General features: G+C 42.2%; 1 protein-coding gene and 1 long non-coding RNA gene across 23 annotated transcripts in view; one reads left to right on the forward strand and one right to left on the reverse strand.

Moving 5' to 3' along the window:
• The window catches only part of FOXP1 (forkhead box P1), a 378,502-nt gene that overhangs the window by 49,926 nt on the left and 306,239 nt on the right, over positions 1-22,337 (forward strand). The gene's annotated exons all lie outside the window — the stretch shown is intronic.
• Positions 11,857-13,041, reverse strand: LOC111934964 (uncharacterized). Its single transcript, XR_002867534.2, has 2 exons — positions 12,954-13,041; positions 11,857-12,038 (listed from the first exon to the last, which is right to left on the reverse strand). It is a non-coding gene; the product is annotated as an uncharacterized LOC111934964 (long non-coding RNA).

Below are 22,337 nucleotides of genomic sequence, written 5' to 3' on the forward strand. Positions count from 1 at the left end.
GAAGATACAACATTATTTTAATGAATTCTGCTGAAGGTGACAGTTTATCTAGATATATTTATACCGTGTAGGTGGATCTAAATTCATTGGATGATGTTAACCATGTTACTCAGTGTACATATTAGTTTTGAAAATTATTTCGACTTTGGCTATGTCCTGGAGGAGCTGGGGCATCAGGGTGCATTTCTTATCACCAAGAGAAGGGGGAATTTCACGCCTTCTCAGTAAAAAAATCTTCTCACACCTAAACCGAAGGCTTTAGTGCAGAATTCTGTCTTGACCAAATTTGTTGTATTTTTCATTGCTTTCTATTCAGAAAAACAAACAGAGCATTTTTGTTGAGGCAATAGAGCCCTGAGTTTTCTTCGTCTATAATGATTTCTTGGGACAGTTTTTCAATTAATCTGTTTGATCATACAAATAATACCTATTATTCCAATAAATCACATAACAGGAAAAGATTTTGCTTTGGGAAGGTGGTGAGCTTAAAGTCCTGAGCAGAGCTTTTATCTGCAAGGCTTCACCCTGGCTCGGTAGAGCTTGTGAGTGCATGATCAAAATCACCTCGTTGATACTTGTGATGCTTGAAGAGATATTTTGAACCAGGAGTGGCACAGCAGAGATGTCGTGGGACACGTGAAGTTGTGAGTTTGCAGGTGTGTGTACCTCAAATTCTTGCAAAGCATCTGTACCTCTCTGGATGCAGAGCACTAACAGAGCAAAGATCTTGCTTGTAGCTGGGGTTTTGTGTGAGAGCAGCTTTGTTTTTATTGCTCAGGGCAGTTTTCAGGCTGTTGGAGATGGAGGTGCTTTGGGAAGCCATGAGTGTCTGCACTCACCAGCGTGGCACAGGGGCAGAGCTGGGCTGTGCAAATGGCTATCTTGGTATTAAAGTATTTATGAGATCTGAAAATTACTTTATCAGCTCCCTTGAACTTCTTTTCTGAGAGCTTTTATTATGTTTTCACACCGTCACGTCTGGTAAGAGGGAAGACATAATTGAAGAAGCAGGTTGTATGTGTCAAGCCAGCGTGGAAAGAAGTCCCTCTCAGGGACCAGAGGCTCCTTTTCCTTGGCACTGTTGTGTCTGAAGCTATCAAATTTCATCAGGTTTTAGCTTAAAATAAAATATAGAAAAATACAGTGTGCATGCAGAAAATCAGAGAAGCCAAACAATTGCTCATGCAGGTTAAAGCAGTGATAATTCTATTTAGTAGTCAGGTCCCTTAGATGCTGCTCAGGCTTTGCCCATTGGTGGGTGAATGCAGCAGGCATGATCTGTCTCACTGCTGCAGTTCAGGTACCTCTGGGTATTGGTAACAGCTTTACAGGATCATAACTGCTTTGTGCTATTATCTGATAAAACTATCACCAGCAGGAGATGGGAGACAGCCTTTTTTTTCCTGTAAGGGCCTCAGAAATGGATGATGTGGAGGTGTAAGAGCAGTGGAAACATTCTCTCACCAGTCCTCACAGACAGAAAGGTGATGGAGAGGAAGTTAGAGCAAGGCAAAATCATTTCCTCACCAACAGCCAGAAAGCTTTAAACAAGGAGGCAGAGAGGGAAGAGTGGGAGCACATAACATCTTTCTGCCAGGAGATAATGGTGTCAGGAACTTGTGGGTTTGGGGCACCCACTGGTCAGACAATTAGGTGGCAGCTGGAGCTCCTGCTCTTAAAAACCCATCTTTCCAGGGTCTTGTCTTTCAGCTCTACAGAGGACCAGTCATTTTCTGATTTGAGTCCCAGGAGGAAGCTCTTGCTCTGGCTGTTGTTTGAGAAGAGGTGTACCTGGTACAGCAGAAAGAGAGCACCGTCTGTATCACAGGTTCTGCTGCTCCCATGTGGAGCTTGTGCCCATCCCAAGCACTCATGGTACCTGGGCTCCTCATTGGGGTGTCCCACAATGAACCCTGTGCCCATCCTGAGCACTTGAGGTGCTCTCTGGTCTCCTCTAGATTTCCTCCAGGTGAAAATTTCTGCCTTTGGTAGGGAAATGCTTCTCTCTTTCTGTAAGAGTCGGCCAAACACCTTGAAGGAAGAGTCTTTGACTTTGGAGAAAATATTTATATCTCTTTGGGTTTTTCCTTTTTTTTCCTTAGTGTAGGGTTATGTCAGCTATATTACATTGAGGGAACACTCAGCTGGGGGAGGAAGCTTAAATAAGCTGCCCTCATATTGCCAGTTTATTCCCAGCTTTCAACCACTGATTTACATGCCATCTGAAATAAAAATAGCCAGACTTCAGTAGTTTGTTTACCTTTGCTGGTATCACTGTGGGGCGACCCGAGGAGATGTAAAAACTGTTCTGGCTCTGACATTTGCATGAGCCGTGAGGTTGGGTGAGAGGAGACAGACGCTGTGCAAAGTGAAAAGGCAACAGGGTTTATTAAGTCTTCGTCTTACCCTGGTTTATAATATTTAGACAAGAGCAAATATCTCCAGGGAGGCCTTGTGAAATGAGAGACCAGAAAAAGCTCTACGAGCTGATGGCAGATTCTGTCCTGGTCAGGTGGGGTTGGGTGGTGGGATGCTGAGGAGGGGGCTGCGAGGGTCAGGCACACACGGGGGGTCCTGGGTTGCTGCTTGGGGAGGAGGATGTGGACTTGTGTAGGACCAAGTCTTTACACTGTCATCATGATAATGCTCCAGGGGGGAACAGCATGAAATGCTCTTTGTCTTCATTAATACTTCTTCCCAGCAGAGCCTTAAGAGATGGTTCTCACATTCAGATGTACAAGGAAACCGAATATAGAGTTGTTTGTCATGAAAATCCCATTTATATACAGCGGCTGTAAAATCCCAGCTGCTGAGCGTAGAGGGAGGCTGCTCTGTCATCAGCCAGTCGAGGGGAGAGTTGACTATAAAACCAAGCTGTAATTCCCTCTTGACAGGGGTGTGGTAGTTGTGTCTTCAAACAACTTCAAGAGCCTGCCCTGCCAAGCTTTTATGGATTTTGTTCTCACAAGCCAGGTAATAGATAAATCTGAGCAAGGAGATAGATACAGATATAGATATATATGAAAGGAAGACCTTTGCTCTAGGAAAACATCCATCATTCCTTTTTCAAGCGTTTTCAGGATTTCAGTGCAGAGCATCTGAAGTGTTTGGGGTCCTTCAGTTGCAAGGGAGGTGCCATGGGCCTGGGGCTGCTCTGGACATCTCCCAAGCATTCAATATCCCCTTGATTCCAGGGCAGCAGGATGTGACCCTCACAGAAAGACAGATGGCACTGGGGAGCTTGATGCTTATTGTTTTCAGCAGAGCTCTACTGGAACCAATAAAGTTGCCGCCACCACTGCTCGGAGCAAAAGTGGCTACAGCTGAACAAGAGACACAAAATTATCAATTAAAAAAGACATCGCCAAGCCCATTATTTTACTGTTGAAAAAACATCCTCCTTCCCAGTCTTGTTTTTTCCCCACATGGAGTGAATCTTTGGGATATTAATGATCCACTGTCGTGTTTGTTTAACATATTTTTTTGACAATGCCTTTTTAGGGTCGAAGCCTGAAGTTTTGCTCCGTGTGTTTCAGCTAGGGAAAACTCCCAGTGTCTCAATGGGGCCTCTTCAGAAACAAATGAAGACTAATTTTTCTCAACTTAATTGGGAATTTCATCTGAATAAACAGAGAAAGGCCTGGGCTTTGTTTATATAAAATATCATGAAAATGCTGTTCTGCTGAGCAGCTGAATTGCTGCTGGCAGGCTGGTTCTCACCCAGGAGATTTCTCATTAAATTGGTGGCCAGAGCCCTCCACAACGTCTCAATTCTCACATGGACCACCACAACCCCATGTTCTCCTGCCCTCCTGCCTCATCCCTTGCTTTTCCTGGATCACTGCAGGCACTTGGGCACAGCTTGGGAGCTAAAGACAGTGTCATTTTGGGAGATTTGGCCTTAGCCTGAAATTTCCATGTTTTTGTGGGTTTAAGTCAAACCTTAATACTACTTCAGCATAATGTTTTTGTAGTTTAATGTTCTTACATTTTTTTACAGTGTTTCTTTTAAATTCTGTCACTGAAGTGTATGAGAGTTGACAAGTGTAAATATGTAGTTAGACAATTTCAAAAGTGTATTATTTACTGATCGACCATAATGGCTCCAAAGGAACCATTATACTCAATCATATCATGTCACTCTGTGGCACTTATTATGATGGTAATATGGATATGCATATTATTTTTTTTTAAAGCATGAGAAGCGTTATTGTGCATGTGTAAAAGCTGCTTTTAATTGTCAGTAATGCTCTGAGCTTTTTTTAATACCAAGAATTTAAACCACCTATGGCTACCAGCCTGCAAATAGTGGAAGCAAAAATCCATGTCTTTAAGGGGATGGAAAAAGCTGTGCTTGATATTTACAGCAACGCAAGTGTGCATCTCCTTAATATGGCTCTTTTATATCTTTGTTAGATCTGAGGGCAACCTAGAACCCTAACCTGAGAGCTTGGCAGGTAAAAACTTTCCATTTTATCTCTGCAGCTTTCATCTGCTCCTGTAAGCTCCTTCCCTGACTTCCTAATTGTGTTTGCAACATCAGCAAATGGGCAATCTGAAAATACCACGCAGTACAAGTCACGTTAATTCTGGGACCTTTTTACTTTAAGGTGTCACAGAAGATGTCTTTTTGTAGCACCAGGGCAGAGAAAGAAGGAGAGAAGGCAGAATGAGAGCAGAATGTGAACACTGAACCATGTAAAATAAAAGAAAGAGACAAGCAGAGAGCTGGGAGGGTGAAATATGCTCCAGCCTTTCTGAAGAGCTGGTTTCAGGAGAGAGAGAGAGGGAAGCAAGAGAGCACAAGCAGGAGCTTGCTTGCTGGAAAATGTCTTTTGTGGAGAAGATGGGAGGAGAGTTTGAGTTTTAACTGACTAGAGGTGAGGAGCTAAGGTGCGAATTTGGCATGGCGCACGGCAGATCGATCGTGGAGCAATAATTAGAGAGAGGAGGAGGAATCAGAAGTGTTTCTTAACTTAGAAACAAGGATGTGACTGGCTGCTGGCTGTTGCTACTTGGAAGCAGGTAAAAAAGAAAGGAATCTGTTGGGCAAAGTCCTCACTGCAGAAGACACAATGAGTGTGAAATCCAGCTTGTGGTTGTTGAAGGGAGACGTGGGAAAGGAAAACCCAATGTTGTCCAAGAGATCTGCACTGTCTGGCAGGGCAGTGACCCCTCTGCAGGAGCTGTTCTGGGTCTGAGTCCTCCCTGGGTGTGTCAGTGGGGAAACCTCCCACTGGAAATGCATTTTGTTGTAGATATGGAAGATTAACCATAAGATGCTAGAATGAGACAAATTTGAATAGATCAGGACAAGAAGGACATACAGTCTTGAACTGGTAACAGCCAGATTTCCTTGCAATACTTTAAAAATAAATATAAGTAACAAGTTTTTTGTGGTTGGGTTTTTTTTTTTGGGGGGTGCTATTTTTGGGGGATTTTTTTTGTTTGTTTGGGTTTTTGTTGTTGTTGGGCTTTTTGCTAATTCTGCAGTTATTCTAACTTGACTCTCTTTCTGAAATTATATTAAAACCAGTTGTTCTCCTTTGAAATACTGAGCAAGAAACATAAAAAACAAATAAACGTACTCTTACTATTTCTGTCCTTGACCTAAATAAACAGCTGTATAGTCAGCCTCAGTCTTGTATTTGTGAAAAGTCTGGGGCAAGTTGAACATGATTTTTGAGATGGTTCCTGGTTAGAAAAGTTACTTGTTGAAGTCTCATCACCCAAAACACGAAATATTGGTATTTCTGCTGGGATCATTAGTTTAATAGTCTGTATAAATGGTATAACTGCCAGTTTGTATAAGAAGATGGAATTTATGAAGCTACAGTGCATTTGTACACACACATGCACTAGCACACAACACTTGTTGATGATTCAGAGAAGGAGTAGAGTAATTCAGCTCTTGGACTGCCTCACGTGTGATTGGCTTCCTTTCTGGGGGACTTATTTTAGGGAAAAATCAATGTCAACTGAAAAACATTCCATTCTGAAAAGACAAAAATTCCCCTACTTGTGAAAATGTGTCTTGGCAGCTGATTTAACTTATGATACAAGATTTAACACTTTTCACTAAACATGAATTTTTTACCATGGCAACAGCTACGTTACGGGCCACATGTTGGAGACTTGCATGTTGTTGCAGAAACTTGTAGCTCTCCACATTTAGCCGAGTCCTTGTTTCCACCGGCAGAAGGAGCCCACTCCTGCAGCTGTTTTGGGCACAGATCTCCTGGTGGGGCCCGTGGGCATCCCCCTGCCCTCACTAGGGTGATGCTCTGCCAGGTGTACTTTGGGTGATGTGTGGGTAAAGCACTTGGTGACAGAATAACCCAGGAAAACTCAGGGTTTTGCCTCCAATTTGCCTTCCCAGCGGCAGGGTGGGAAGAGCTTTCTAAGAGACTCATTTCTCCAGATTCTCTTCCCTGTGCCCCTCCCCATCACCCCTCGGACACAGGCAGCTCAGCCCCACTTTGCCACGTGCCGTGTCCCCCTGCTCCTCTCTCAGCTCCTTGTCACCTCTCATTTGTGGTGGAGGGGCTTCTCAGGCCATGTTAATTGAATCATGCTCATCAGGGACTTGATAAAAGCAGGATGGAGCCCTGGCAGATGGCAGCTCATGACAAGAGGGGTGTGTGGCTGGGCTGGAGCACAAAGTTCCTGCCTGTGGAGCTGTGAAAAGAGCAGGCCAACACCAGCAAAGGGATAGATGGCTTCTGATGGTTGAGGCTGGGTTTTTTCCCCTCAAACAGAACCAGATGATCATTCAGTAAAACTGTAAATCCTAGCTACGAAAGACTAGGTGTGAAACAGTAAGAGAACTTAAGTTTATAGGTAATTGCAAACATATGCAGGTACCTTGAGTAGGAGCAGTTTTATTTAATCTTACAAGTTAGGAAGAGTATAAATTCTCTTGTTTTAGGTCAAAGCTAGCAAAGAGTTATGCAGAAAGTCCTGGTTCCAGAGGTGAAAACTCTCAGTTCAGGTGTTTCTTGTACCTTTCTCTGAAGTGCCTGGTCTTGGCCATTGCTAAGCAATGACCAAGCACATTAATGTGCCTTTCTGGACGCTACTGGGACCTTTGTCCTTTTTCTTTAATGCAAAACAGCTCAATTTAAATGAAACCACCTATGCAAAGCAGCAGCTTAACATGGTGGGGATACTCATTCCCATCAGTTCTGGGCAGTGGTGGCACAGTGAAGAGTGTCCTCTACATGCCCAGTTCTGCTGGTCCAGTGTCCCCAGAACAGCTCCTTCTCTTGGCTGTAATACTGGTTTAAATCTGGCCTTTACTTGGTGTGAATTCTTCAAGCTGTGCTGGTCCAGAACTTAAATAATTTGCTTCTCTTTTTAGCATCATGTCTTTTAAAGGTGTTATATTTGTTTCCATTTAGCGTTAAATTAAAATTAAATGGTTCTGCTTTGTAGATGTAATAGTGTACAAATATATCTATTTTTAAATCCTTTTAGCCCATGTCTATGTGACTAAGAAAAAAGCAGCAGAGTAGGGGCCTCTGATTTTTGTTTTACTTGAATCAAACACCCTATTGGGATTTCAATTATAAGTGAATGTTACACTTGTTTGTTACTAAGGTGACTACAGTGTCAAGGTTATGTGGATATTGTAGTATTATAAATGCAGAAATAATGCAAAAAAGAAAAATAGTTGTGTTGGCTAAAACCATCTTATTCCTATAGCATAAAGTTGCACACTGTCCTACATTTCAATTCTTGTTCTATTAAATTACCTGTTTAATAATTTGAATCCAGTGTTATTTTTATATTATATTGCAAATGTGTGACTGTGAGGTTATTTTTAAGATATATTTATTAAGGGAATGAATACAATAAGACAAGTCATTGCAGCCCACATACAGTTCCTTGACTTCTCATTTTATGATGTTTCAATTGCATATGATTACCGAATATAAGTTTTAACTTTTATGGGGGTTCATTAGAGATGCAGCTGTGTAGAGAGAAATTCAATAGAATCTGATCATTTTTTTAAGCTCTAAAAGTGTAGTGAGATGGAGCAACTTGATGTAGCATAACTCAAACTTCTGACTTTGACCTAGGGTGCATAAATTGTGGGGTCTTCAAGGGCACAGCAGGGCTGCAGTGGAAATTTGCTGCTGATGGGGAGAGGAAGGGCACAAATACGAGGTCTGTGTGTTTGGGGTGTGGTAGATCAGAGCACCTCAAATGAAAGGCAGTGGCCTTTTTTTCAGGGTAGGACAAAGAGAAGAAGTGATGTCCTTGCTTGGGGCCAAGAATAGCATTAAATGCTTTTTGCTCCTGTGTGAGTCAACACTCTGGTGGAGAAATATGGTTTCAGTAAATCCATGGTGTTTTTCTTCTTAATAGAAAATTTAAGTAAAGTGAACTCCTCAAAAACTGATATTGAAAGCAATCTTAGCGAGCAAGTGCTGAGAAAACCACTTTTGGGGCACATTTAAAGGAATAGATGTAGTAATTGAGTAAATTTACCCTATGGTTAAATGCTGCAGTGCTTTGTGTGAATACTAAACAGGAATATATCCCATCAAATACAGTTTTTCCTTAATTTATTAGCATAATATGTTTGTTTTTAATGCATAGGAATGTAAACATTTAGAATGGAATGATGATATCTTTTAGCAGGAGGAACCCCTGTTCAAAACAATTAGTGCCATTAGCTGTTGGGGGAAAAGTTATTTCATGACACAGATGATTTCTTTCCAAACATCAACTCTCCAAAGGTTGCAAACCCAGGTCCAGAGAAAAGACATCCTTGTCTGGGCATGGGAGGGACTCAAGGGTGACTTGAATGCAAGACTTGAAAAAGCTCTTCTGTGTGATTAAAGCTGCACCTGGACCTCGTGTCCTTGCTTAGTTTAAGTATTTTCTGCTGCTTATGGCTTCTCCAAGTAGGGCCTTGTGGGGTGGAAAAGCTGTATTTGCCTAACCTCAGAGCAGAAAACACCTCAGCTTTATTGGGAAGCTGGTTCTTGCCTGTGGGGAGAAGAGAGGAGGGGAGGGCAGTGGCACTGGGGAGCCACGGGTGTGTTGTTTTCATCCTGCCCATGGAACACCATGCCCAGAGAAATGGTGTTCATGGGCCATGCCTCCTCCCACGGCAAGGGAAAACAGATGAAAAGCAATGAAGCACACAATTACATAATGAAAAACAATAAAATGCATTTTCTAATATGTACTACTAGTGACCAGATGACTTTATTAAAAAACTAAATGTGATTACGTTTCCAAGTATTGTGCTGTGTGATGAACTCCGGGGAAAAACTGACGAACAGCTGAGAAGGAGAAGACTTCTTGTTTAATATAAACCTCAGACTTTGAAGTGACACATAGCAGGGAATAAATGTCCATCATCTATCAAATGAGGTTTGAACGGTTTAGGTCACACTAGACAAACAGTTCTCACCCTAAAACCTTCTTTTCATCTTCATTCATCAACAACACCTTAAGCTTGTGCCCCTCTTTTTCTTTTCCACTCTCTCAAAAAACAATAATCTACTTGATGCCTACAAATCACTTCTGGCTGGCACTTGTTAGGCGAGTTATGAGCTGTGGCTGCTGCTGCTCCCTTCGGAGCTGCCTCCTGTGCAGGGAGAAGAGGGGGCTGGAGGTTTGGGAAGAGGCGGAGGAGGAGGAGGGAGAAGTGCTGCAGAAATGGTGGCTCTAGACAAGGCAGGCAGGGAGCAGGCAGAGCTGAGTGAGGTAAGAGACACAGCTGGCAAGGAGGATTCCTGTATGGCAGATGACTTTCTTCAACTGGAGATGGGAACCAGTGGCTTTGCTGATGTTTTTGCTATCTATGTAGCAAACTCCAAAACAGTTGGGTTTGGAGCCTTAAAACACAAAGGCAAACCTCTGTGTGCAGGCTGGGGAGGTTTGTTCTCTTCTGCAGAATCCTCAGGCTGCCCTGGTGGGTGCTAAAACCCAGAAGCTCATCTTCAATTTGCTTTCTTAGTCTCAGACTAACGTAATCACTGTACCTTGTGATTTCTTCCTGTTGCTTCCCATGATGTCCTTGGCTTGACTGTGCATGAGGTGCTCAAATCATATTTTCTAGTAGGAAACTACCTCTCTTACACTAATCCTTGTCCAATAACTCCTAATTTTGATTCTTGGCCTTTCCCAACTTATGGGATGCCTCTTGGATTAGTTTCTCTGTGGCACAGTTTCCCCTCCCTGCACTGCTTTCTTGTTCCTTCCTCACTGGTTCTTTTTTCTTTCTAAGATACTTTTCTGACTCCATCCCCAACAGCCTGGAAGTGATTTGTGGAGCAGCTCAGTCCCCTGGTTTTCAGAGGCCACAGACTGTTTTTTCTTGTTTTCTGCCTTCCTCCTTTTTTTTTTTTTTCTGTGGTTCTGGAAAACAGTCTGGCAGGCACGGCTTCCTCACAGCCCCTGGCTGATGTTAATCCATGGGACTGCAGGGGATGTGGGTAGCAGCAAAGATCTGTTTGAAGGCAGAATTTTGTATGGAAATTTCAGTAAGTCTGGCAAGGAGAGCTTGTTGGGAGGGCACAGACAGTCTAGGGGAGAGAAGTGAGCATTCTGATTGCAACATAAGTTGAATTTTTTTTTTTTCCCCCCCATCTCCATTTTAAGGATTGCTTCATCTTTTACTAATGTGGGATTTGGATGGTGCCACCATCCATGGTGTTGTGGCCCAGCATCAGGGACCATGGTGGGGAGGTCTCTCACCCACCCAGCCCATCTCTGGCATCCTGGAGTCACTGTCCCATGCTCAGCACCCTCTGGCCATATTCTCAGGGTAGTTTTGGGTATCATTACTCTTTGAAATTCACCACAGTGATGTAAAATCTTCAGGGTATGGCTGGTGGTGGGCTGGGGGAGCTCCAGGTGGGACCAGGAAATCTGAAGCCTCATTAATGAGGGAAGGAGGATTCACCCATTTGTGGGAACTGGTCACACATCATGGAGTATCACAAGGTAAGCCAATTTCCTACCCCAATACCTTCTTTTTCTCTTCTCTCCTTCGCAGTTTGAAAACCATAAATCACCTATTTGAAATGTATTTAAGGAGAAGAATATTTCCCCCTGAATTCCTCCTTAATGCTTGGTAGAGAGTACAGTTGGGATCATTCATGTGCTGTAGCAAGAGAAAAATTCTTCTTTGATGCTGTGTCTTCATTTTAGACAGTTTCCTCTTTTACTCTGTTCTTAGATGATAATTCTGAGTCCTTAGATGCTGCTCATTCTGTCACAAAAAGAAAATGCAAAACAGGATATTTTAATATTAGTAATAATGAATGTTTACATGATTAGCTCAATTACTTTGTTCAGTTTGACATTTTGTCATTGTGGACCTGTCTTCCTCCCTCTTTTAAAGTGCGTTAGTAGTGATGGGAAGTGCAGGGGTGGGGCTGTGATCTGGGTCTTGCTGAGCATCTCTCTGGAAGGAACAGGGCTTCTTACCCCTTACAGCACCCACCACCTCAGGCAGACTTGCTAGCACATCTTGTCCTGGACTGCTAGGGACACTTATTTGAACCTCATTAAAATACAAGTCTTTGAGAAGTTTTATCCTAAAAATATGTATTTTGCCTGTAAAATTAAAAAGATGGATCTTCCATGTGGCCCTTTTAAGTCTGCATGAGACTGGGTCATTCACTGGTCTAGAAATTCTCCTTTGTGAATCAACTCTGTGTTGTAAGGATAAGTGGTTCATCCAACCTGTAATTGCTGTTGTCTGACACATTTATTTTACAGGTTTTGGGTGTACGTAGTTAGGTAAAATATTGTTCTGCAAAGATGGTTTCTGGCCAAAAAGAAAAAGAGAGTTGTGGAGGTTCTGGTGATATTGGAAGAAAAACACCTCGGTGGGTTTTGTTCTTGGTGTTTTTACTAAAGAAGAAGCAGCAAGGATAACTGTGTTAGCAGCAGGGTGCCACTGCATGATCGAGAAGCTGAAGGAATGGCTCGTTTTCCTGTTATGTCACTGCTTTGGCTTTCTCATTCTTGTTCCTCTGTTTCTTCAGAAAGGCCCTGCAGCCTGCAGATAACTGAAATTAAATTAGTATTGATAAAACATTAGACACTCCTATTAATATTGACAGTCTGTCAATACTGTTGTGCTACTTTTGTAATACGGGATGTTAACGGATAATGCTTTAAATAAAAACACACTAATCTTATAATCACTGAACGTGTAGCGGGGTCTCGGCTCAGCTCATCCTCCCCTGAGCTCCCCCAGCCCTGCCTGCCAGCCCTGCCTGCCTCCAGCTCCCCTTGGAGCCCCCAGGGGTCGGGAATGTTGTTCCCTCTTGGCTCCATCCCACAGCCGGGGAGTTGGGGCGAGGCAGAGGGGATGGTGTTCAGGTGTAAAGCTGGGATGGGGATGGGAATCTCCCCACGGCTGGGAGGATGCTGGGGTTGGTTTCAAGAGCCGTGTGTCCGCTGCACACAGCTCTGGGGGGCTGTGGGTGAGTGCAGCCCTGACTGTGGGGCCGCTCCCAGAGCAGTGGAGTTTTGGTCCTGTGGTTGCTCATGGTGTTTGATGGGGTGATGCTCTCCCTGGATGCCTGTGCCCACAAAGTTTGGGGCAGGAGGCAGCACAAGGATGACTTCAGGTTCTGATGCGAGGCAGCAAACCTCAATTCCCTGTTGGACCGTGCTGGCTGAGCGTGCAGAGGGTGAGAATACGTGAGGTCAAAGCAGTGCCCTTAATCTGTGGTTCTTGTCCTAATACTTAGCACATGTTAGCAGCTCCACATTTCATCTGAACTTTTTTTTTTTTCCTTTTAAGTCCATCATGAAAATCACTGTGTTCATCAGAGCTAAAGTTATTTGTTAAATGGCCTAAAAAATACGCATTAAACAATAATGATTACTTTGGTAAACACAGATGTCCTTGTATTATGCGGCGGGTTTTGTACACGAATTTGTACATGTCTGTGAAACTTGAATTTGCCATCTACCTTGAAAAATGGGAAGCACAGTCCACATTAATTGGTTCTCCCTGAGCCCCTCGCTCTACCTGCTGTGCTGCTGCAATCTCCTGGTGCAGTGCAGAAATCTGTGGTGCACGAGGACGGGCTCAGCCAGGTTGGCACTTGCAGATGTGTGCCCATCGTGGGAGGTAGCAGGCAGCAGTCTTAACTTCTGCCTCTTTGTTTCCCAACTCTGAGGATATTTTTAAAAGGGGGAGGGAAAACCCTTTATCTTGCTGAAAACCATCTAGTGATGATCAGTTATTCACCACATTATTAATGCTTATTTGGACGTTGCTTGGACTGCTGGGTTTAGCAGCTTCCCCGTTATGTATTGAATAAAATGAAATACATGTCACAACAGCGGTGCTATGATGCTGACAACCGTCCTTGGCTGTGCATCTCATTAGAGAGAGATACATTTTTCTTTGTTGTGTATCTGTGAATGACAGAAGTTGACAAACATCTCGTAAGAAGTTGCTGTTGGGAGAAAGTTACATTTATGGTGAAAAACCCAAGAAGAAACTACTTGTTATGAAGGTAAATAATTATTTCCCCACACTTGTGTTTCGTAAATTGCCCTCCTCTGTCACAGTCAGTACTTTTTACTTTGTTATTGCATATATGTTGAAGGAGGTCCTCCCCTGGATCCCTTGCTCTTGGAAAGAAATCTTGGAGGGTTCAAAGCTCAGTTTGTATTGAAACTTGGACTTAAAACAGGATGAAAATCTTCGTTTTTCACAGTTTTAAAGACTGAATTGGTTCTCTTATTGTAACAATGTACATTGATTCCCAGGGGACAGCTGAATTTTTCCATAATGTTTTTCTGAGGGCAAAGAGTATTAACTTGACAGAGGAAAGATACTCAGGAGGAGAACCACCAGGTAGGGGCCTGGTTGCTGTCAGCCAAAGAGTGAAGCTGTACTTGAAATCACCATATCTCAGATGCATGATATGTTTACATAATGCATCTCAGCCTGCATTTCTGCAGGTTGTTGGCACTGTCCACTCTCTGTGCCTGCCTGACTGCAGGGCAGGAGCAATGACTGCCTGCAGGGATGGTCTGCATGTGCTTAGGGATCTTTGGACCATCAGTGGGAGAGCTGAGGAGCAGCAAGAAGTCAGGATGATTTTTTTTTAAAGAATACTTTACAAAGTGAAGAATTGAGATGTTCACCATCCTGGTTAACATGGCTCCTACCTATTCATAATGAATCAGAAAAAAAGATGTTGCATATTCAGTTGTGTTTGCATGACTCCCTGGATTTCACAGGCGTTGTGTGAGTGCCAAGGCAGTGCTGTGTTGACCCACAGAAATCTGAGAACAGTTGAGAAACCAGTGGGAAGAGGCAAGTGTGGACGTGCAGAAGGGAGAAGAGGCAGGGAGGAAGCAGGCTGGAATCCTTTTTTCCTGCTGTCCCTCCACTTCCAATGTGTGATGGAGCAGTGGTCGTGCTACCCTTTCCCAAAAACATCTGTGCTGCTGCAAGGAAGCTCTGCTGCTTCTGGGGTCAGTCCGTGATGCATGGTCTAGTTGGATTTTTTTCCTTTCTTTTTTCATCTAGACCCATTCACCTTTCAGCATCCTGAAGCTGAGAACACATTCTCTGCAAGAAATTGTCATTTAGGGAAAAGTCTGTATTTGAGGAGTTCTCAGCTTACACTCACCCTTGTGTCTGAAATTGTTTTACTTCTGTTCCAAGTAACACCTAAAATTGCCACTTAACCTCGCAGGCACTTGGTTAAGTCTGTATTTTTGATTGCAGTAGCTGGGGTGGAGTTTCCTTTGGGAATTAAGGAGTAGGAAGTGTTGTTTGTAGTTTTTTGTTGGGGTTTTTGCTGACTGGTGCTAATGTGTAGGTGTGGATGTGCTGCTGTTTTTGTAATACTTTTATTGTTTATGGAATTGTTAGTTAATTGATGGTAACAATGCCTGGAGCCTGGGAGAGGTATTCTTTTATGTTTGCTCAGATCAGAACAAGTAAATAATTTTATAACTTAAAAAGAGATTTGAGATTATTCTTCTCAGTTTATTTACCTTGCAGGTTTGCATCAAGTATTTCCACAGCTTGTTATCAAATTTCCCCAAATTAATTAATTAGTATTACTTCTAACAAAAAAAACTGATCAGAAGAATGCTTTATTTTTATTTTTTTTTTAGGATTCAGTAGGATGTAGGTGGAGCCCCCCAGGATGGACCCAGGAGCTCAGGAGCAGGTGCTGCACCTGAACTTGCTCTAACCTAGTTGGTGTGGATGTGGTGAGGTCTCAAGTTGATTTGAAATAATTGCCATGTGAAAACTAGAAGGTAGTAGGGATTCTGATGGATGAAAATGCATTTTGGAACTCTGTTAATTGCTTCACGGTTTACTCAGACTAAAACCTACTTGGTGACTTTGTCTTCCACATTTATCCAATGAAATAAAATTCAAACCAGCCCACAAGCCAGAGAATGTTTTTTATTTATGTGCAGTGTAGTTCCATCTGGTCCACGTTAAGGACCCCAAAAATATATGTGATTAGCTTTATAGTTCACTGCTAAAGGTAGCAAAGCTGGCTTTAAACATCTTTCCCATTTTCAGCTTGCATCTCAAAACATTTGCTGGCATTTCCTGACTATGATTACCAACCAAAGATTTTCCTGGTTGTCTTTTCACTTTTAAAAGTATGTTTCATAGTTTCCCTGCTTAAAATATCACTGAAGCCTCTGCTGTTCCCTTTATAACTCTTATGCTAAGTATCCATCTTTGTGAAGACTGGTCAGTCCAAACCCCAAAGCTCAGTGTTAGGAAATGTCAGATAACATACACAATTAAAGTAGTAAAATTTATAACTATCACCAGCTCTGAGCTCATGCTCAATAAAATGAAATGCCATGTATTAGAAATAATACAAAAGGTGAGCTGTGCTGCTTCACAACAGTTAAGGAGAGGATTTAATGTAATTGCCAAAAGCCACCTCAGAAATGCCCATGGAGTGCACAAAGAAGGCTTAACATCATCAGCTCACCCCACTTTAAATTTTTGGTGCTGGCCAATCAAAGCCCTGTATTTCCACTAACCAAGTGGCTGAGACCTTCAAGAGATAGAAGAAATATCTTTATTGCTCTTAAGCCAAATTGTCTTCTTTTGCATCGCTGCTGTAACAAATCCATGTTTATATTTGGAGTTACTCCATGCTGGAAAACATCACAATTCTTGAGTGGTTTGGTGCAGCCCCAGCACTACCACAACCCCCCAAAAAAGGCTCAGAACCCCAAATTTATGCACTGTCAAGTTTTTTCTGCCTGTGCCATATTTGCTTTTGTAAAACTTGGAGCTGAAGTGGAGAACTGCTGCTGGTTTTGCTGCAGCATGTCCTAAACACCACCGTGGCACAAGGTTCTGTGGCTGCCTGTTTCTGAAATACAATTTGAGCAAGAATTCTAGCAGCTGCAGGGCTCAGAGCTTATTCAGCAAACCCATGCTATCAGCAGGCTCTAAGGGCCTAGAAAACCACCCAGTTCTCTACAGAGGCACAGCAGACCAGCAACCTGAACCAGGTTTACTTCACCTTGATCTGCTGATGGAGACAAGACCTAAGTATGAGATGTGGACATCACTCTCCATCCCCTTAATTAGCAGACAGTGCTCCAGTACCTACCACACAGCCTGGAGAATATGTTCCATGTGCAGTTACCCCTGTGCATGGGGGTAATTTGGGGAATTTTCCCTAAAAGTTCAGTATTTAGACCTTGAGGAGATAGGCTCTTAACCTCAAGAATGTCCAGAAGTGCATAGCAAGAAGTGCCAAGGATTTTCAGGAGTTGAGCTGGAGGTGTTGTTTGAAGTTAACCATATTTTATTTTCTCAAACCCTTTCTTGGGACTTAATTTATATAGCGCTGTGATGGGCATGTATAAACATTGTGATCAGGTTACAGTATGAGTGAAATAGGTAGACTCGTTTTCTTTTTCTTTTCTCACTATAAAAATGTAAGAAATTCAATTGCTTACCCCATAAAATGCACATTTCTGCTACAGATTAGTCATATTTTAATGAGGCTGTTACTTATACAGTAGTACATTAGCAAAGTGTGCTTTGATTTTTATGTAGCCAATGTTTACGCACTGGTTCAGAGAGGCCTGACTGTTATTCCCCCCTGATTCCTAAGATGGGATATTTGGGTTGAAAAGCTGTCTATATGAGATTGGGACATTTCTGGGTTACACACAGGTGCCAATAATTCAGGGAATGGGTCCAGGCTCGGGACCCTAAAAGCTGCATCTGAGCAGCTCCACAGCAGCAAGGTGGGGGCTGTCCCCCAGCTGCTGGGTGCAGGAGCCAAATCCTGCACAGAGCTGGGGTGTAAAGAGATTTTCTAAGTTTCTGGCTCCCTTTTATTGCACCTTCTCTGGAAGAATCAGCAGTGAAGCGGAGCAGAAAGCCCGGCAGCGGGATGAAGACATCCTCTGTCCATCTCTGCCTGTGAAGCTGAACTGAAGCCTTCCTGCGCTGCTTAAAATTGTGATTTTGGATAAAAGGCTGTGTAATAACTTGAGAAATGTGTGAGAAGATCTCGTGTTAATACTGTATAAACCTTCTTTAACTTCAGGAAGCTTAAAATCAAATTTGGCAGAGCTTACAAGGGCAGTGAATATGGAGCCACTCGACTCTGGTAACCGAGAGAATTGGCTGACAAACCTGCAGTATTTTGATTTTTTTTTTTTTTTTTTATAATGCTCTTTGCATTTTTGAAAGTATTTACTTGTGTGTACATATACATATTTGACTTTACCTATATGTTAAAATTTAAGTCCAGTGTCTGTGCAAAGATTTTCCCATTTCTTTGGGGAAATGGAATGAGGAGAGTATTACAGTGCAATTTAGATTCCCTGGGTTTCAGGTTTTTTTAAAAAAAAGAGGTAATAAGGGAGGTTAATTGTGGAACTAGGAGGCTCCACTGACTCATCTTCTGAATAAAGAAATTCAGATGTGTTGTGACCTCAAGAAAGTGAATTTTTAGAGCAGTTGAAGTTAGAAATCTGGGATAAATTCGGGTATTTGAAAGTCATGGTAACAACCATTTGTAAGAGCGTATCATGCTCTATAGTAAGATTGCATAAGGGCACAGGAGGAAGCATCTGATTTTTTACATTTTTTTTTTTCCCTTTTGGCATTCTGTTTGTGACAATTACATGACTCTCTATTAACTGTGTGTGGAAGAAAGCAGTGTTATGAAATGAGGAGAGATTTCCTTCATCTGTTACTCTCTAGGTAATTTTTGTGCTTTTTCCAGTATTTAAGTACCTCTTAACTGCTTGCTGTCCATCTGTATACCATTCATAGTACTGTAAACTAGTATATGTAGCATGACCTTGTAACTTGCTTTGTTTGTGCATCTGCCAGTACAATATGTTGTCTTTCCTTAAAATGCAAATATGCTCCACGCAGCACAGAGCTCCTTAGTCAATAAATAAATGGAGGTAAAAAACTGTACCTAATACCCATTTAATTTAAATTCATTTTATAAACATAAAGACGCCTTTTAAGAGAAGCTTTAATTCAGACTAGCACCTTGATTTGTGGTTGCCATGGAGAATCAAATCTGTCATTTGACAAGAAAAGTCACCCATTTATGACAGCACTTTATCTTGTCTCTCCAGGGGAAGAAAATGTCAAAAGTGAGAGCAGAAAAAATAAAGCCTTGAAACACCAGAATTTCTTGATTTCATTTTTATTATTCAGCTATCATATCCTTTCTGATAATAGCAACTTGGTGAAAATAAATAATGTTCCTACAGTAAAATCAAATATTTCCTATTGGAATGGACAGGGCTCTTTGTGATTGTCAGTGCTGTGAAGTCTGGCAAGAAATAGTGTTATTAGATAAACCCACAGTGCCCAAATCCCATTTTCTTTTCATTACAGTGTCAAAATAATTATACCTGTGTAATTTGGGTAAGAAATTGTAGAATAAGTAAAACGGTCCATTGGAAAAGATTGCTTTAAGCTTGTGTTCACTATAGGGTGGGGTTTTTTTGCATGATGAAGGAAAGAAAAAAAAATATTTTTAAAAAAATTTGTATAATTTCATTTGAATAAAAATGTCTGGTTACTCTTTCATGTTCTATGCAACCAGAGGAGACGGCAAGTGCTGTGTTCTGCTGGGGTTTTTACATCCATGCAGCTTTTGTAAAAGAGAGTTAAAAGAGCCAGGAGTTTTAACACTTTTTGATTCTCAGGTGAAAAAATCTCTGTGGAGTTTCAAAGACAGTAGATAAAATTGATTATTATCTGAAATTTTTTTATTATTTTTTTTTGAAGTGTTTTTATTTTGTAGGATTAAGAGATGGGAAGAATCAGGTACTTTCAGGAATATAATTAGCTATCGCAAGTGTTTACGCGTGTACATTTAATCCGTATAGACACTCAGTTGCCCCCAGGGGAGAAACACTTACTGTAGCATTGCATTACTTTTTACATAAATCTAAAAAGTGCCGTTGAAATAACGAGACTAAAATAATCCACTCCGCGCCTCTTTCTTGAGACGGCGTTTGTGCCTTTCACAGTGTTACGGGGTTTGATGTGGTTCAGGAGTAATCTTGTATCAATGAGATAGCATTATAATAGAAAGTCCTTTAGTGGTTTAGTGTAAATATTGGGCTGGTAGGGGAGCTGCTTGCTGGAGCCGCTGTGCCTGCAAGAGATTACAAAAAGGGAGAGAAAGGAAAGGGTCGGAGGCTCTTTTTTTTTTTTTATCCTTGAAATTGGCTGGCGGTGCTGGATCCATAGCCAAAGCTAGTTGGGATCTGCTGTGAGAAAACAGGCAGCACAATAGTTCCCTATTCCTGCCTTCATGCGGAGTCTGAAGCCAAATCCTGCTCTTAAATACTTATGTGTAACTCAGCGTGCCTTCACCAGGCACTGCCATGCCTGCCCGCTGGAAGTAAGTGATGTGTTGTATCCTGGGGGTCTTTAAAAAATGTACGTGGTTGCAAATGTCACCTTCGTGGGGAAATAGTTGCAATTTGGATTTTTTTAAATTTTTTTTTATTTTTAAATGTTGGTTTTTAACACGTATTAGCATCATGTCATAGGAAGTGTGTTAGCATGGGCTACCAGAATGTCATAACTTAGGGGTTTTTTTATGAGACCATCTGGAATAAAAGAGGGTGAATTAAAGATGCTCTCTGGGGTTATGGAATCTTAAAGATATTAAAAGGTCTGATTTCCATAATGTCTGCCTCTCCTTTTGCCCAACTGTTGATATAATCTGCTTTAAAATCGATTTGCTGTCATCGTGTAATCAAAGCCTTAATTGCATCATCATTGACTTCAGCATTTTTTGCTGATAAATTTGTGTGACTGATGGTGAAAATGTTGTGAAAAAAGAAACAACAAGTGTTTGAAATAATTTTGCTGGATGTGCTGTCTCTTGCATATGGACACTGAATTTCACAGGTAGTCCAAGAGTCTTTGAATTTCAGTGAAAAATGGTAAAAACGTTTTGTGTTCAAAACCTTGAGGTCTGATACCCCAAACTGTTTAACTTGTTAAAGTAGGAATAAAAGATCAGTATTTAGCATGGCCTTATCAAAGCTGTATTTTAAAACATAAAGTCCATTTCAAGTTGTAACTTTATAGAAGTTGTTCTTAAAAAACAGTAATTTTAAAAAAGGGATGGTGGGGGTAAATCTGTGTGCGTATTCACTGCGAGGTTGTTCCCCAAAGCACGGAATTAATCCCCCATAAGCTCTGTCCAGGAGAAGAGCAAATAGAGTTTAAATATTTTTATAAAACAAAAAATTGTGAGTAATGTGTCTCTCTGGCTTCTGACGAATGCCATCTGAAATGGCTGATATCCTGTCCTGAAAATCACAGATGGAAACTTCATCTCAGCACAGTGCTACGGCAAGAATGAAATGAAAGTAGCAGAGTCTCATTTACATTTCAGAAATAGTTCTCGGTAGTTTCCTGTTCAATCCACCAGATTTTCTGGTGTACCTGACGGTGGTTGTTCCCCACACTGAAATGGCAGTGCTTTCGCTGTGACCCTTGGAGAATTGTGAGTGTGCAGGTGATGCTCTTGCTTTTCCAAGGGATGCAGTTTGCTGCAGCGAGCCCCTGTGCAGCGATAACTGCATGAAGCAGCAGCGGCTGTTTGATGCTGTTCCCACAAAGGTTAACTCCTTCCTTTTGGCTTTCGCTGTTCTCTTCAGTCAGAGCAACAGCAGTGCGAGCTTTTCTCAACTGAGTTTTTGCTGGTCTATTTAAATTTCATTTTTGTTTTATTAACCTGTGTTTGGAAACGCCCTGGACTCTGAGAGTCTGTGATATAAAATAGCAGCACTCGCCTGTTGTTTCTGTGAGGGGGAAAGTCAAAGTAAACACGTACTTTGAGAAGAGAACATACACCGGGTGCTAATAAGACTGTATTGACTGTAAATGGCTTTTATGGGAGTCTTTGAAAGAGAAGAAAGTGCAAATTACTGGGGAGGATGGAGAATGCCATAGATCAGGGGAAAAATGTGATACTTGGCAGTTTCTGTGTATTAGTGCAGCCCCTTCCTCAGCATATAATACCATGTAAGTATTGAACAAAACTGAGATATGACACTTCTGAACAACACCTGTGACTTTCTTGAACATATACAGGGCCAGAAATTAAGGTGCTGGGAGTGTGGCAAGTCTTCTGAGAGCACCCACTGACCTCACCAAGTCTCTTCAGCTGCCCAAGCAAACCCAAACGGGTGCATAATGGACAGGAATGACAGCAGAGCTCATTGCCATATAAAGAATTGTTCTTTTTTAACGTATGGGTGCATGTGTATGTGTGTCTGTGTGTATTTTTAACAGAGCTTCAGTGTCTCTGTGCAGGAGCTGTCACTGGTGAGGGGAAGCCAGGGCAGCCACACAGCGCGGAGGGTCCTGCCCAGGTGCCGTGGGGGAGGATGAGTCCCACAGAGCCTCAGCATCCTCCTGGTGTGGTTCCATGTGGGGTTCTGTGGCCTCAGGGGGAAGTGGGTACCCTGAGAAACAGTGGGAGATCCTGGTTTCTCTTACTGCTTTGGAGTCACTGGAGTTGGCAAGGCAGTTCAAGTTGTTTGAGGATACTGGAGTGCTCCTTGTGGGGACCTCACACTTAGGGCTGTAGGAGTGATCCTCAGAAGGAGGGGTTGATGCCTCCACCCTGTCCTGCCCCCAGCAGCTCCCAGTGCCACCCAGCAGTGTCTGGTTATGCTGTTAGCTCGGGTGGTGGTGACTGCTGGTGTGCCTCTCCTTGGCCACTCTGCTCTCTGGTTGTGTCAGCTTCTTGCTTCTCTGTCAGTTCTCACTTCTTAAGGACAAAGTAAAAAATTCTAAAGAAATTATATACATTAAAAACAGGTGG

This window comes from Cyanistes caeruleus, chromosome 11 (assembly GCF_971803275.1).
Source record: "Cyanistes caeruleus chromosome 11, bCyaCae1.hap1.1, whole genome shotgun sequence".
Taxonomy (NCBI): domain Eukaryota; kingdom Metazoa; phylum Chordata; class Aves; order Passeriformes; family Paridae; genus Cyanistes; species Cyanistes caeruleus.